Source organism: Lissotriton helveticus, chromosome 8, assembly GCF_964261635.1.
Source record: "Lissotriton helveticus chromosome 8, aLisHel1.1, whole genome shotgun sequence".
Lineage (NCBI taxonomy): Eukaryota > Metazoa > Chordata > Amphibia > Caudata > Salamandridae > Lissotriton > Lissotriton helveticus.
In genome coordinates, this window is record NC_136069.1 from 1,443,234,156 (window position 1) to 1,443,250,055 (window position 15,900).

Here is a 15,900-nt window from a genome sequence, read left to right on the forward strand (position 1 = left end):
TAAATGGTATTTTACTAAAGAGACTTTGATACATGGTTCAATTATCGTTTTATCCAATTGGAACTGGTTTCTGCAGCGGACAACCAGTAAGTCTAATACGGATATACACTGGTGCTAATACTGTCTTGATATGATGTCATCAAACATTGTAAACTATATTAATGGTAACTAATGGTTTTAATATGTACAGTATATGCTCCTCTGCAGACTGTTTACTTTCATTGGAATTGTTATGGTTTTAATTAACTTAAACAATAAAGATTCATATTCCTAGAAAAAAGCATTTATGTTACAATGTTCTCAGGAGCACGGGGTACAACTAAAAGTCCTTTCAGCTGGTTGTAGAGACTACCATTTTCAAGCCTGGCTAGAGACAGCTTTAGCATCTTAACCCCTATTAATTCTTCAAACAAGCATTGGTATTTATGTCTGACTAGTAACTTATAAGTGCATTTTCAGACATTTGTGAGTTTAAACTGTCACTAAGACATCATTCATGCATCAATCCATCTACCTTCTGGCTAATTCCTGCATTCATCCACTTCCCTTCCAAAATAAAACAAACGCACAAACTCAACAAGCACATGAAACATACAATAAAATAAGAAAAGTAGAAAAAGGAAATATGCCACAGCTTATATGTGGCTGGAATATGTTTGAATTAAAAAATGAAATTGAACATAGAAGCGAGAAGCTGTTTTGCAATAGTATTGCACCTAGTTTCTCATAACTATTGTTGTTTTAAAGTTCCAAAATGGTCTCTAGGTTAAGAAGCAATGGGTTGCCGTTTTTGGAGTGATAAAACAAGTATTCACTATGCAAACACTGTTCCAAGATGGCTGCTCATTAAACATCACATCAGGAGGCTATTTTGGAACTTCGAACCTTAGAATCCAGTTTCCCCTCCAATCACATGTTGATTGTGTCTTTGACTTTAAACCTGTACAGCACTCTCCTGCCTTTCAGCTGGTTTTACCCTATATAAATACATACAAACATAGGTATACACAATGGTGTTGTGCATTGTGTGTCACTGATCCAATATGGCTGGTTTAATTCTTCTAAACATGGCAGCATCTTGGAATGCTGAAACAGTAATAAACTGGAGACAAATCAATGCCAGGATATTTAACAGATTAAGAAGCAGTGGCGACGGAACCGCTGCTTCATGAGACATCCTTGACACAGACCTCCCATAGCTCCTCCGACCGCCACAATGCGGTGCAATGCTCGATAACCTGGATTTAAGGTACATTTCTCAGTGGGACTAACCTGGTCCTTGTATCCGGCATGTGATCCATTGCAGTCAGACTGAACTTGTGGCTTTATCCCAGTCCTGCGCAGCTAGATAACCAGAGTTGGTGCTTTGTGCTTCTAAGCACTTCCTAAACCTTTAAAGTTGCATACCTCCCGTTCTACTGATTAGATTTTTGTCAATTTGGTGTCACATAATTTATAGAACTTTACTCTAGATTTCTAAGGTGGAGTGGGATTTGTATTGCGTTTTCATTTTATTACTATGGGTGACCTGCCTAAATACTTTACATGTTGCTTCTAAGTGAAGAAGCCTCCCTGCTTTTCTGCCAAGCCACCAGAGATTTAAGCACTGGTTAAATTTGGGTTTGTTTGCATTTCATCCTGAAAAGAAATGTATTTGTTGGTTGAGTAGGTTTTACCCCCCCACAACCAGTAACCCCATTTCTTACAATGGGATTCCCCACAATGGATCCCCTTTGTAAGAGGGGGTAACAAATACCAAAGTCCTTGCCTACTACAGTACTTTGTGGGATTCTATGAAGCAAAATGCTTGTCCACATCTTTTAACACAGGCTAACACCAATCTACTCTGCTTTCACATATTTTTTTGTCAAAAAATAAGTCAGGCCTATTTTCTTGGTCATAACATCGTATAATAAACAAAATAAGACCAATGGCATCTGAAATATGCTTTGCCATTGAAACAAATGACTTTATCAACCTTTATCATTAGCTTGGCATGTCACCATAACCAATTCTGTGCTACTGTATTAAGCATAAGATTTCCCCCAAGGCATCCATCATGCATACATTCATCAAATTACACATTTGTACAACATTATTGTTGGCAAAGCAATATACAAATTCTTTAAAAGGAGGCTAACAAGTGGGGGGGGCAACTGTCAATAGTGCAGCAGGTGCCCTGGTACATGGGTCCAGGTGTCTTATGACATACTACACTAAAGTTATAGCTACATGTTTCTAACAAAGAAAAGGATGGGTGGTCCATTTTCTTTGCTTGTCTTAGAGCCCATGCTACTGTGACCTATCATTGTTCCACAAGATTCATTAAAGTTTAGATGTTCTACTTGTAGCTTTGGTCAGAGTGGCTAACCTACACCAAAACGTTTGCCTACTATGGTAATCTGTTTTTCTATAGACTTTAACGCAGATCAACAACAATCCAACCCTAAAGGCATATTAGCTTTAAATTATGCTTTTTACAATAAATCAATCAAACCTGCATCCTTTGTTTTAACTGTTTATGCTAAACAGAATAGATCTTACTTTTAGGGCATGAGACAATCTTTTCCCTAATGATCCAATCAGGTTTAAAAAATGGATCATTACCTCTTCACCATAACCAATTCAGTTCTACTGTGTTGATCGTGAGCTACCTACAAGGCTCCCCTAAGGCATACAGTCACAATAATACAAACATGTACAAAATTTAAAAGTTGCCAGAACAAAATGCCACTCCATGAGGGCCTAAGAAACATTATCACATTGTAAATCTTCGAACCATCAGGTTTGGTAATAATAATACAGAAGCTTATTAAGCGCTAACAGCTACCTCTGGGGAGGTGTCCCGGCGCTAGCGAGTCCTACAACAAGGGTGAGTAAGTAGACAGGAGGGAGAAGGATTATTGCATAAAAAGCCAGGTTTTTAGGAGTTTCCTAAAGCTGGCTTCTGACGTGGCGGATTGGATGGCAGGGGGCAGAGTATTCCAAAGTTTCGCCGTGCCGGCTGAGAAGGACCTGCCTCCAAGTCTAGCTTTCCTCACGCGTGGTACAATTAGCTTGAGCAGGGAGTTTGAGCGCAGCTCTCGTTTTTGGTGGTAGCGGGGGAGTCGGAGTTTTAGATACTTGGGGCATGATCCTTTTAGCGCTCTGAAAGCCAGGGTAAGCACTTTGAACTTAATTCTGCTAGCCACTGGCAGCCAGTGCAGCTCGTGCAGATGCGGAGAGATGTGCTGCCTAAAAGGGACCCGTTTTATCAATCTCGCAGCCGCGTTCTGCACGATCTGTAAGCGTTGCACCGCATATTTAGGTAAACCAAGATAGAGGCCATTAGAATAATCAAGTCGAGATGTGATTGTTGCGTGAACCACCGTTTTTCGACACTCGACTGGTAGCAGAGGCAGAATTTTCCGCAAATTTTTGAGTTTATGCAGGCAGCCAGCGGTAAGCTGTTGTATGTGCGGCAGGAACAACAAGTTCTCATCCCATTTTACTCCTAGATTTTTAGCTTGGGTGCTGGGAGATGGGGCAGGGCCCATTTCCGTTGGCCACCATAAATCCGGAGGGGGATGTTTGAGATTTCCGAAGAATAACACCTCCGTTTTGCTCGCGTTCAATTTGAGCTTGTTGGTGTTCATCCATTTGGCCACGTCTTGAAGACAGCCCCTAATTTTGCTGAAGGCTGCCTCGGACGTGTCTGAATATGGGAAGACTAATTGAGTGTCGTCCGCATAGGATATTGCCTTGACCCCCCATTTGGCAATCAAGGTGAAAAGCGGGGCCAAATAGACATTGAACAGCAGGGGGCTGAGTGCCGACCCCTGTGGGACGCCACACCAGAGATTTTTTGGTCTAGAGGAGAAGGGGCCCAAGGCCACTTTCTGGGAGCGATTAGTGAGATAGGAGAGTAGCCAGTTAAGTGCTTTGTCTCCAAGGCCTATGTCCTTAAGACGGGTCAGTAGTCTGCTGTGATCTACAGTATCGAAAGCAGCTGATAGATCCAGGAGCACCAGCATAGCTGATGCCCCTGAATCTAGGGACCACCTGATAGACTCTGCAACCTCAATGAGGGCCGTCTCGGTACTGAAGCCGGCCCTAAAGCCTGACTGAGTTTCATGTAAGGCGCCGCTATCTTCAATAAAGTTTTTTAGCTGCCTCTGAATCATTTTTTCAAGCATTTTGCCGGGGGCTGCAAGAAGAGAGATGGGTCGTAGATTGTTCAGATCATCCGATGCGCCTTGGGGTTTTTTTTTCAGCGGGAGAAGCGTGGCCTGTTTCCAGCAGTCCGGAAACGTGCCCGTAGCAATGGACATGTTCCATATGTGTAAGAGGGGAGCTGCGATTGCTTCAGACATTAATTTCCACAGTTTAGGTGGACAGGGATCATCCGGGGCTCCCGATTTACATTTTTGTAATTCTTTTACTGCCTCAGCGAGGGTAATAAGCTGAAATTGATTTAAGGGAGTAGTGGGACATTCAGAAATTCTTAGCTCATCCATTAATGTCGGCTCGGGGTCCGTAAAAGTATCATAGACTTTTAGAATTTTGGTGTCAAAAAAGTCTGAGATGGATTCGCAGAGTCTTACCGAAGGGATAATATCCGTCTCGATAGCTCTGGGATTGAAGAAGGATTGAACAATCTTGAAAACTTCTTTACTCGATTGATCTGCCTGTAAAATGGAGGCCTCAAAGAAGTTTTTCTTGGCTTTTTTGATAGATAAATGTAGAGCATGAAGAGCTTTTTTATAGTTGGATTTGGCTGAATCGCAATAGTTTGCTCGCCACCGGCGTTCCAGTATTTTACATTTACTTTTTTCGGCCCTGAGTTCAGGGGTGAACCACGGTGCAGAGGGCGATTCTCTGCGTGATGTAACAGTGCTGGCCGGCGCTAAGGAGTCCACTATTTTGCTTATCCACACGTTCATAGATGCAGCATCGGAGTTTGCATCCGAGGTAAGGGGTAGGGGATTTGTCCGAAGTGCTGAACACAATATGTCAGCTGTTAAATTATCCCATTTTCTCCGAACATAGGATCGTTTTCCTGTGATCTGAGATTGGGGGGGGATTGGAATTGTCATGGTGATTAAGTAGTGGTCCGTCCAGAGCAGTGGTAGCGGAGAGAAGGCTGTTGTGTTCAATATGTTGGAAAAGAAAAGATCCAGCGTATGCCCCGCTCGATGCGTGGGGCCTGTAATAGCTTGAGTTAGATTGGCCGAGTACATGGTAGAGATAAGATGAGAGGCCTGTGGGCAGTCAGGATTGTCGGCATGAAGATTAAAATCGCCGGCTACGATAAAGTAAGAGTGGTCTAGAGAGTTTAGAACAATAAAGTCCATAAGCTCGCACAGGGCTGATGTCGGACAATCCGGGGGTCTGTAAATAACTAGGCCTATAAGAGACAATTGGGGGGTAATTTGGAGGCAGAAGCGTAGCCCCTCAATGCTTGGGAATGTGGTGGGAGTGGAGGACAACAATGTGTATTTCTCGTTGTAGATGAAAGCCACTCCACCTCCTCTTCGGCCCTCCTTTCTATTGGAAAAACTCATTTTAAAGCCTGGCGGGATTGCTAGCGAAATGGATGTCATGTTGTCTTCAGTGAGCCATGTCTCTGTGAGGCACATGGCGTCCCATTGTGAGTCCGTTATGAGCAAGCATAGATCATTAGCATGCTTGGGAAGAGATCTGCAGTTAAGTAGTCCGATCCTAAGTTGGGAGGGGGGGGTGTTACGTGAAGGTTTGCTAGCTTTTTTGAGAAGTGAGGTTGTTTGCGAAGAGATGGTGCCTAGAGACTTATGGCAACGTGGGCAGAGGGAAGGGAGATCCTGAGACAACAAATTGAGCTCAGGCGACTGACAGATGGTGTCAGTATTCATAGACTGGAGCTCCGCACCGGACCAGACTATCCTTTGTTTGTGTGCAGTGGCACGGGCAGCATGGCTGGCGCTGGTCACAGGTCGGTCGCGGACGGGCGCAGACGGGCTTGCCTTAGGCGCGCCTTCGGCGCGCAAACGGCGCTCCCGCTGCGCTCGTCCGCTGCGCTTCCTCCAGTGGCACATTGTATAGTGTGGGGAGGCGGGGGGGGGGGGGGGGCGTGGCCAGAGAGGGGGCGTGGCCTCGTTGCACGCCGTCAATGGCGGCGGCCAGAGGGCGATTTGACAAGGTGAGGGAGGCGCTGCTCGTGATCAGCAGGCTCCCAGGGCAGTGTCAAGAGGTCTTGAAGGTTGGTAGATTCAGTTAAAATACACAGTTAATAGCACACTCAAAGAATAAAATGTTTTAAAAAAACGATCAGGAATACACCTCCCGGCTATCCGCCTCAGGAGTAGGAGTCAAGCAAATGCGCTCGCAGTCAGCGCTTTTAACTCGGCGGGGGGCGTGGCCAGAGAGGGGGCGTGGCCTCGTTGCACGCCGTCAATGGCGGCGGCCAGAGGGCGATTTGACAAGGTGAGGGAGGCGCTGCTCGTGATCAGCAGGCTCCCAGGACAATGTCAAGAGGTCTTGAAGGTTGGTAGATTCAGTTAAAATACACAGTTATTAGCACACTCAAAGAATAAAATGTTTTAAAAAACGATCAGGAATACACCTCCCGGCTATCCGCCTCAGGAGTAGGAGTCAAGCAAATGCGCTCGCAGTCAGCGCTTTTAACTCGGCGGGGGGCGTGGCCAGAGAGGGGGCGTGGCCTCGTTGCACGCCGTCAATGGCGGCGGCCAGAGGGCGATTTGACAAGATGAGGGAGGCGCTGCTCGTGATCAGCAGGCTCCCAGGGCAATGTCAAGAGGTCTTGAAGGTTGGTAGATTCAGTTAAAATACACAGTTAATAGCACACTCAAAGAATAAAATGTTTTAAAAAACGATCAGGAATACACCTCCCGGCTATCCGCCTCAGGAGTAGGAGTGGTAGAGAGTATTGCCAACCTCAGAACCCTTGTGGCTATGATAATCTGTTTTCTTAGATGTAACGAAATCTCTCTCTACAAGCTTTAACAAGATGTAGTAAAAACATAATGTTAAATCCCCACTGGCTGCAACTTACGTTTTTCTATAAAAATGATATTTTTATAGTAAATAGATCAGGCATATATGTTTTATCTTCGGTTTGCTACCATAACCAACTCAATCCTTGAGTTAATCTTTCCCACAAGGCAAGAAATGCAATATAAGAATAATTTTTTTGTGAAAGTACACAACTTGCACCAAACAAAATTCTGTACTCAAGGAAATCAAAATTTGGGCGGAGTCAAAGCCCATTTCTCAGTAGTGCGTTTTCTTCTGTTTCTGCAAATCTGTCCCATGATTTCAAACAGGGCATTTTACTAGTTTCGTAATTCTGTGAATCACTGATGAACACAGAGCCCTTCACTTCAAAATGTGCTTCAAATATTAAAGTTAGCACAGTCTTCCTGGATAAAAAGCTTTGTGGTGCTAATGAATCCCTCTCTCAGAAAGGAATGGGAGTCAAATATCTTGATCCCATGACCCATGGAAATCTTCCACCTATTTTGATCAATACCTACCAAAAATATTTAAAGCAAGAATGTATTTAAGGCAAGTTTAATTTTACATGTAGTTACGTCCCATCTAATGTCACTCACCACTTTGTTCATGTGTCTGAAAAATGTAAGCCATCATTCAAAGAACTATGCAAATAATTTGGGCACAAAGGGGAGTTTGCACCTGAATTGGAGTACTGAGGGGCATATGTACAAGCAGCTATCGCCACGGGAACGTCACTTTTTACGACATTCCTGTGGCCATCGGGGCTTTGCCTCATTTACATAGCAGCGTTAAGCCACTTAACATAGCTTAACGCTGCCTTATAAATAAGAGCCCCTTTCACGCTATGCTAAGCGTGAAAGGGGAGGGCAATGGGTGTTGCTGTGGGTGTTCCACCGCAACACCCATTGATTCTGGCCTGCCCTCTATTTACAAGGGTGGCATAAATAGGAGTCAGCACCAGAATTACATCCAGGGAAAAGCTGATCTTACCCTGATGCAAGGAGGAGAAATGTTCCTCCTCGTTTTTACTGTTTTTATGTGTGCTGCATTGTGCAGCACCATTAAACCAGAGAAAGGCCAATGATTGTTTATGTGCTGGAACGTCCCCCTTCCTGCACATAAACAATAATTTAAAAAAAAATGCAGTTTTGCAACTTCACACATGGAAGTTACACAATGGCATTTAAGGTTTGTTTATGTGCAGGTAGGGGTACCTTCGTGCACATAAACAATATTCCCCTGGACGCAGACACCCTTGCACTATGGTGCAAGGGTGCCTGTGTTAGCGCTAGGCTGCTAAGTGTACCACCAGCACAGGTGGAAACGCAGGGCTACACCATTTTCTTATAGATATGGTGCAGCCATGCGTTTCTGAAATGCGGAGTGAGGTGTTAAGCCAGGAAGGCTAACACCTCATTCCGCCACTTCCCTTGTAAACATAACCCCTTGTTTGACATAAATTAGTACTCCCATGAGAATTTGCATGTAAGATTCATGCTATGCAAACTGCATACATTCAGAATTTGACCACCTCTGAATGAGGCAGTGTGTACCCCCAGGGTTACTATCTACAGTACGGCCCCTAGTGCTCCATTACCATTTGGGATTAAGCAGATGTTTAGCAATCACACAGATAGTGTTGCTTCAATCATTTGATGACATGAGTACCTTTCTTAAGTCTTAGGGCTCGATTCCGATCTCGCTCAGAAGGGCACCGAACGTGATTCGGCCAGAAAAAGTACGAGCCGTACGCCTATTTTCCGCCCGACTCATAAAGTTGTACGAGCAAGTACAATGCGAGCAACATGAAATTCACTGACTGAATCGTTTCCGGGTCCGAACCGCTCCGTACGCCTAGTCCATAAGCAAACCGTGCCGTGCAATGGAGGTGATTTCCTACCGAGACTGTACGATGCACGCGTCAAACAGCCGGTTTGAGCCGCAATTTCCGGCTCACAAAATGTCCGGAAAGCTGCTTTAGTGGATCTACATCGGGCCCCTGTCACCCGCAGACTTACGACTCGGACACAGGGGGAGACCCAAGGGGTCTCCCCAACACAGGCATGTACGGTGCGGATGGCACCGATGCATACCCACTGGAGGGGGCGCCCTTGTGTGAGACGTACCCATTCAGTCAAAGGGAGCCCATGTATGCGTCGTATGACAGGCTCCCATTTACTTTTATGGGAGTCCAACCGAACCGAGTCAGGCAGCATGCGGCCCCATAGTACTCGCTCGGGTGGACTGCAGGTGTCCGGCTCAGTTGGAAAACACTCCAGATCCAGCTCGGTCGGAGAGTTTTCAGAGCGAGATCGGAATCGGGCCCTTAGAGTCACAACACTGAATGGATTACCAACTCAATTAAGTAATAAACATGATAGAGTGCGACAGAACCGATTATGTAACTATCTAGATTAGAACCTTCAATGAGGATAAACCATCGCTTTGCATATTAATTTCAGATGGTTTACAGAAACAGATAGGCAGCTTTCGGATGAAACTTTCTTGGTAGAGAGAATGTTCAGCAGAGTCCCATTTATTGCACTCGGAGCTCAGATATAGTTGGAAATTAAAATATGCTATTGTCTAGAAATAATTCATCGAAGGCGGCGTCAGACAGGTTGATAAACTTCATATAAAGTTGGTCAGTTTCGAATTTGTTCAGCGGGATTTGATCCTGACTAAATTTAAAGCCTATAGATGTGCGTAAATAAGCCAAAGAAAATCTGTTACTGCTGCTTCCTTTCTCCATGTTAGATGTACTGCATGATTCAAGCTTACTGAACAGAATGAGTTATAATGGGAGGAATCAGAATTAAAAGTCCACCCAGCAATCTACTGAATTCCCCACATTTTACCCCCTTCCAAAAAAGTTCATTAGGACTTACACAGCAAGATGTACACATTGTTGATGATAGTATGTTTGCCACAGAATCAGGAATAACAAAAATGAGTTTGCTCTACATAGCTTGATATTTCCAGCCCACTCAAAATGTGGGCTCCCCTTTCCAGGCCACCACTCTGTGGTATCTTCAAGGTTGAAAGGGCAACCCTGTGTGGTCTAGCCTTCCCTTGTCTCCTTCAGTGCCAAGTGAACAGAAGTAAAGAGGGGTCAAAAAGATATACTTAATATCCTAACAATATTCCATACTCATTTATAAGGTCTGACTACAGACAACTTTCACATTCAAACAGACCTTATATCATGCAGCACCCAACACAAAACGCACAAACTAGTACATAAAGTGAAGGGATTTAGTTAACCTTTGGACTATTTAGCCAAGCTCGCTGCAGGTATTCACAGACTGGGATGTCCATCCTATTTTCGTACCACACATTTTGCATGTCTGCATATTGCCTGTTTACTTTTGGTAAAAGGACATAAAGAAGTTAACGTTTCCCTGATGCATTGTGTGCAGAAATGGATTCTACTCATGAAAAAATCCTTATTTTTGCTTTTGGACCTCTGGTATGGAGATCTTCTTTAGGAGACCCTGATCTGGCGATATAATGCTCTTTTGAGTTCAATTTTGAGCTATTCTCTCCTGAGCCCACCTTTTAAAATAATGATGGTTAATGGGGTCAGTTGCGTTAAGGAACATCTGAATAGGTTATGCATAAAGATGTGTGCACAAATGTGCATGTTGAGCAAGACAGACAGTTAGCCTGGCATCTGCGCATAGGTAGCACTGTGACTGATGGTGCCCAGACCAAACTGGTATTATATACCTGAAGAAATGTGTGGAACTGCACCATACCTCTTGATAAGTTGTGTTACTTGTAATATTTTCACTGTGTCCTGGATCTATAAATAGTATTTTTACTGTAGTGACTGATTGGCATACAATACAAGCTTCAGCATCACTATCTCATAAGGAAATCAGTGGAATCCAAATATGAACTTAGTTTGACCTGTTTGGATTTCTTAACATACTGGCATTTGGCATATTTTATCTGAGTAAGGCTTTGATGAGATTCACCAGCTGTTGAAGGAAAAACTGCAGGGCACCTTGGGCTCATTATGGAGGGATTAGCCACCTACTGATGGAGGAAGGGAGCAGGTTTGGAATCTCAGGAGCCATCATCCTACACTTGATTGTTGATCTACTGGTAGGATGTTCCCAAGGCTGAACAATAGGTGGATCCACAGTTGTGTCTCTGCTTCTCAGTAGCGGGCCTCTTTGAACTGCTGAGAGGAAACTGGCAATCCAACGTAAATTGATCACAGAGATCTGAGTCTCAGTTATGGAAAGAGCTGCCTTCTTTAATCTTAATTGAAATGCAGCACAGGAGTGGTACTTGCACCTGAGCTGCTCCTGATGGTAAGGGGGGAACTAATGATGTGGTACTAATCACATGATACACAAGCTCCATAATTAAGAAACTGCAAGGATTTGGAAAGATGAGAAGAAACCTGCAATTACAGTGGAAGAATAATCTTACAGATGCACTCCTGTCAGGAGTCTAGAGGCTCCTAGTTGATAGACTAGACTGTGTATACTCTTTCCAGGGCTGGTCACACCAGCTCCCTGTCTCCCTCTCAGAACCAACAGAGGGTCATGTTTCTAGGGACCCTGAAGGACGGCGTACCATGGGCATCTGTTGGACTGCTCTTGTTGTGAATGCCCTTCAAATTGGTACTGCGGACTCTTGTTTTTGCACACAGTCACCATTTGGTGGAAGACCTTGTGCCTGGGTAGTACAAGCACAAGGCCTGCACTATCCAGGCAAAAAGGAGGGACGTCGGCTACAGAGACACCTGTGGGTGTTACTAGAGAGATCCCACATCAAGAGATCACCAGGACTAGATTTGTGGCAAATCCAGGCCCAAATTACTAAGTTACTGCTAAAGAGGAAATAAAAGTAGTGCCTAAGGCTGCCATGAGGCTGCATGAAATCATCAGAAAATGTAGTGCCTGAAGGCAGCCAGCTTTGGATATATTTATCTGGGGAAGGCCCCTAGGGATGAAACGCTGAAGAGCCCACTGAAATTGAATCAGCAGGGCTCTATATATGAAACTTTCTCGTGGCACTTATTTCCAGCAATTTATCACACTTTTTCATCATAAAAATGGGACCAAAACTCTCCAGAGAGAGAGCCTTTTTGAAGTGGACTGCCACATGATCCACTGCGCATGAGTGTGCATTCTATTGTTCTGCTCTCAGGAGAAGAATCTCCCTAGGTTTCCGGATGGTACTCACCAGGTAGCACAGGGATGAGTGAAGGAGAAATTCAGGAGGGCTGTGCTGCCCTGGGTCAGGTAGGCAAGGCAAAGGAGAAAATTGGATTTCTGCACATGCCCCCTACCTGATTGTAGTGGTCCTCTCACTATCTGCTTTCCAGCAAAACGTCTGTGATACATGGCCACATAAGAGAAATGCAGGCAGACAAGAAGAGGAACAGGTGGTGAGAAAAATCAGTGACTGCTTTGAAGGAGAGCAGTTGTGCAGTCCCAATTGCTCTATAGTTAGGCGCCCCTTAAATGTAGGAAACCCTTGAAAGTATGTAATCAGCACTCAACATTGGGGGCCTGCTGTCAAGGCAAACAAAATTAAAAAAGGAAATTAGTGCAGGGCCCTGCATGAGCGTTGACACATCTCCATTAGAGAATGGCAGAGTCTGTATAACCATCTACTGGTGCTTCTGGAGTAATACGGATTCAGAAAAGGGGGTGGTGATGAACAGAGTGCCTGAATTAAGAAGACCACTCTTACCCAGTCCAAAGATCAGGGCTTGATCCATCACCGTTTTTTAGCTCACTGCACCATCCCAGCTCAGAACTTGGCTATATGCAAATTAGTCTGTTCCTGTCTCAGTGCATGATGGGAACAGGGCAAACCAAACTACCAAGCCAATTCTTATACTGGGATGGAAACAAGCTTCCGGGGACCGCTTTCTGCCATTTCAGGCGTCGTCGGCCCGGCTTGCTTGAATCCTGATGGTGCAATGAGCAAGGGACTCACATCTGAGTATACCCTTCCACGCATATGGTGGACAAAATGATTCAGAAAAGGGGGTGGTGATGAACAGAGTGCCTGAATTAAGCAGACCACTCTTACCCAGTCCAAAGATCAGGGCTTGACCCATCACCGTTTTTTAGCTCACTGCACCATCCCAGCTCAGAACTTGGCTATATGCAAATTAGTCTGTTCCTGTCCCAGTGCATGATGGGAACAGGGCAAACCAAACTACCAAGCCAATTCTTATACTGGGAAGGACACAAGCTTCCGGGGACCGGTTTCTGCCATTTCAGGCATCGTCGGCCCGGCTTGCTTGAATCCTGATGGTGCAATGAGCAAGGGACTCACATCTGAGTATACCCTTCCACGCATATGGTGGACAAAATGATTCAGAAAAGGGGGTGGTGATGAACAGAGTGCTTGAATTAAGCAGACCACTCTTACCCAGTCCAAAGATCAGGGCTTGATCCATCACCGTTTTTTAGCTCACTGCACCATCCCAGCTCAGAACTTGGCTATATGCAAATTAGTCTGTTCCTGTCCCAGTGCATGATGGGAACAGGGCAAACCAAACTACCAAGCCAATTCTTATACTGGGAAGGAAACAAGCTTCCGGGGACCGGTTTCTGCCATTTCAGGCGTCGTCGGCCCGGCTTGCTTGAATCCTGATGGTGCAATGAGCAAGGGACTCACATCTGAGTATACCCTTCCACGCATATGGTGGACAAAATGAGGTTCTGAACTGGGATGGTGCAGTGAGCTAAAAAACGGTGATGGATCAAGCCCTGATCTTTTGACTGGGTAGGAGTGTTCTGCTTAATTCAGATGCTCTGTCCATCTCCACCCCCTTTTATGAATCGTTCTGGAGTAATACTGAACATGGTACCATATTTATGTATCATTCAGAGATTCAACAAAGTTCTGAATTGCAAATGTGAACATTTAGTTTCCATTTAATTAAAATATATATTACAGGTTATAAATAAAATTAACTTACTGAGTAGGATTCACTGAGTCTAAGTGTGCAGTCTAAGATGTGTCCTGGTCAGAAATTATGAGTAGTAAGAGTTTTTTGTTTGGTAAAATAAACAAAAACATTTGGTCAGCTTGTGTGCCATATGAAGGTACACCATAGGTACCATAGGTACCAGACCACCAGCACACCACTGAAAACTGTGTCTGCGGTGCTGCTTGGAGGAGTGGAGTACCCAGAGAGATCTCCTAGGGTAGGTACAAATGTGTTCATAGTAAATCTGGTTGAAAAAGGGGTCCTCAGGAACTTCAGAGCATCCACAAGAATATGTCCCTGGTGCTGTTTGAGAGGTTTTAGGGAGTTTATTCTTAGTATTGTGGGTTTGGAGTGGCTGCTAGGCAACCTGTATAAATGAAAGAAATATTCATGTCAATTGCTATGTACCTTACCCTATGAATAAGTGTGAAAAGATACAATTTTACTCATTTAATTATGAATTTAAGGACTAAGCTTTGGGGAGAATGATGAACAAGTCACACCACTTTGACATGAACATGAGCATGGGCGGGGAAGCCTGTGCTGTGATTTTAAATTAATGCATGACCAAACCTCGGCTATGGTTTTTAATAGGTGCTTAGTTTTGCACTGAATGGAGACTGCTGATAAGGAATGACAACGCTTAAATATAGACTATTCAGCAGTTCCGTCTTTAGCTGATGGTGGCCATCACTGTGGCTATCGACTGAAAAGAAATGAAGTTTAAGTCCAATTAAAAATATGTTTTTGTTTATTGTCTGCCTCGGATGGTCTGGTGGAATAGTATCACTGTAAAGGTTATGATGAAATCTCCGGTGACTGATGACAGTTCCATCACCTCCAATGACCAGTGTGAGGTGCTGGCCACCTAATTCATCAATAAAGTGGTGAGTATTTATGATAGCTTCCGAGAAAAGTGTGAAGCCACTGTTACGTTGAGTGATGAGCCTACAGGAAATGGGGCCAACTCTGTCCACTTTCCCTTCCATGGCTTTAGACGGCCTCAAGGCTTTTGTTACGAAGATTAAATCAGGGTCCCCCAATGACCCTTTTAAACCAGAACTTTTTCTTAAACTTCAGGACTACCTCCTTCCTAGCTGTCTGGATCTTATTAATGGTTGCCTTTCCAATTCTCAGGTTCCACAAACTTGGAAACATGCTAAAGTTATCCCCCTCCTTAAGGAACCTTCTTGTCTCCAGGCCGGAGAACTATCGCCTGATTTCCCTTCTGCCATTTTTAGCCAAAGTGACAGAATCCTAAGTGAACGTCATTTTGATGCAGTACCTGGAGTCTCACTCCCTATTGGACGAGTCTCAAAATGGCTTCCATCCTAAGCACAGCACAGAGTCTGCCTTAACAGCTGTAACGGAGCAACAAAGAGCCTCCATGGATGAAGGCAACTTGACTGTGCTCATCCTGTTTGATCTCAGCGCTGCCTTTGACACAGTCTCACATAGCATCCTGATCCATCGCTGCATTAGATCGGTGTCAAGGGAAGAGCTCTGGATTGGTGTGCCTCTTTTCTGCGTGACAGGTCTTTCCAGATCATCTCTCCACCCTTCCACTCACAGACACACCCTCTGTGCTGTGGTGTCCCACAGGGGTCGGCTTTGAGCCCGACCCTGTTTAACATTTATGTTTGTACGCTGGCCTTGTTGGCCAAAACTCGCATTATGCATGTGGTATCATATGCGGATGATAGGCAACTGGTCTTTTCCTGCACCAAGGATTCCAGCCAGGACGTGGTCAAATTCCATGAGGTTCTGTCATTCATAGCAGGCTGGATGGAGGCGAACTGTCTTCAGCTAAATTCATCTAAAACTGAGATCCTCCTACTAGGCAGAGAATCCCATCTCTGGGGCAACAATTGGTGGCCGCCGGAGATGGGTACTCCTCCCATGCCTAAAGTAGGGTAAAAAACCTCTGCATTCGGTTG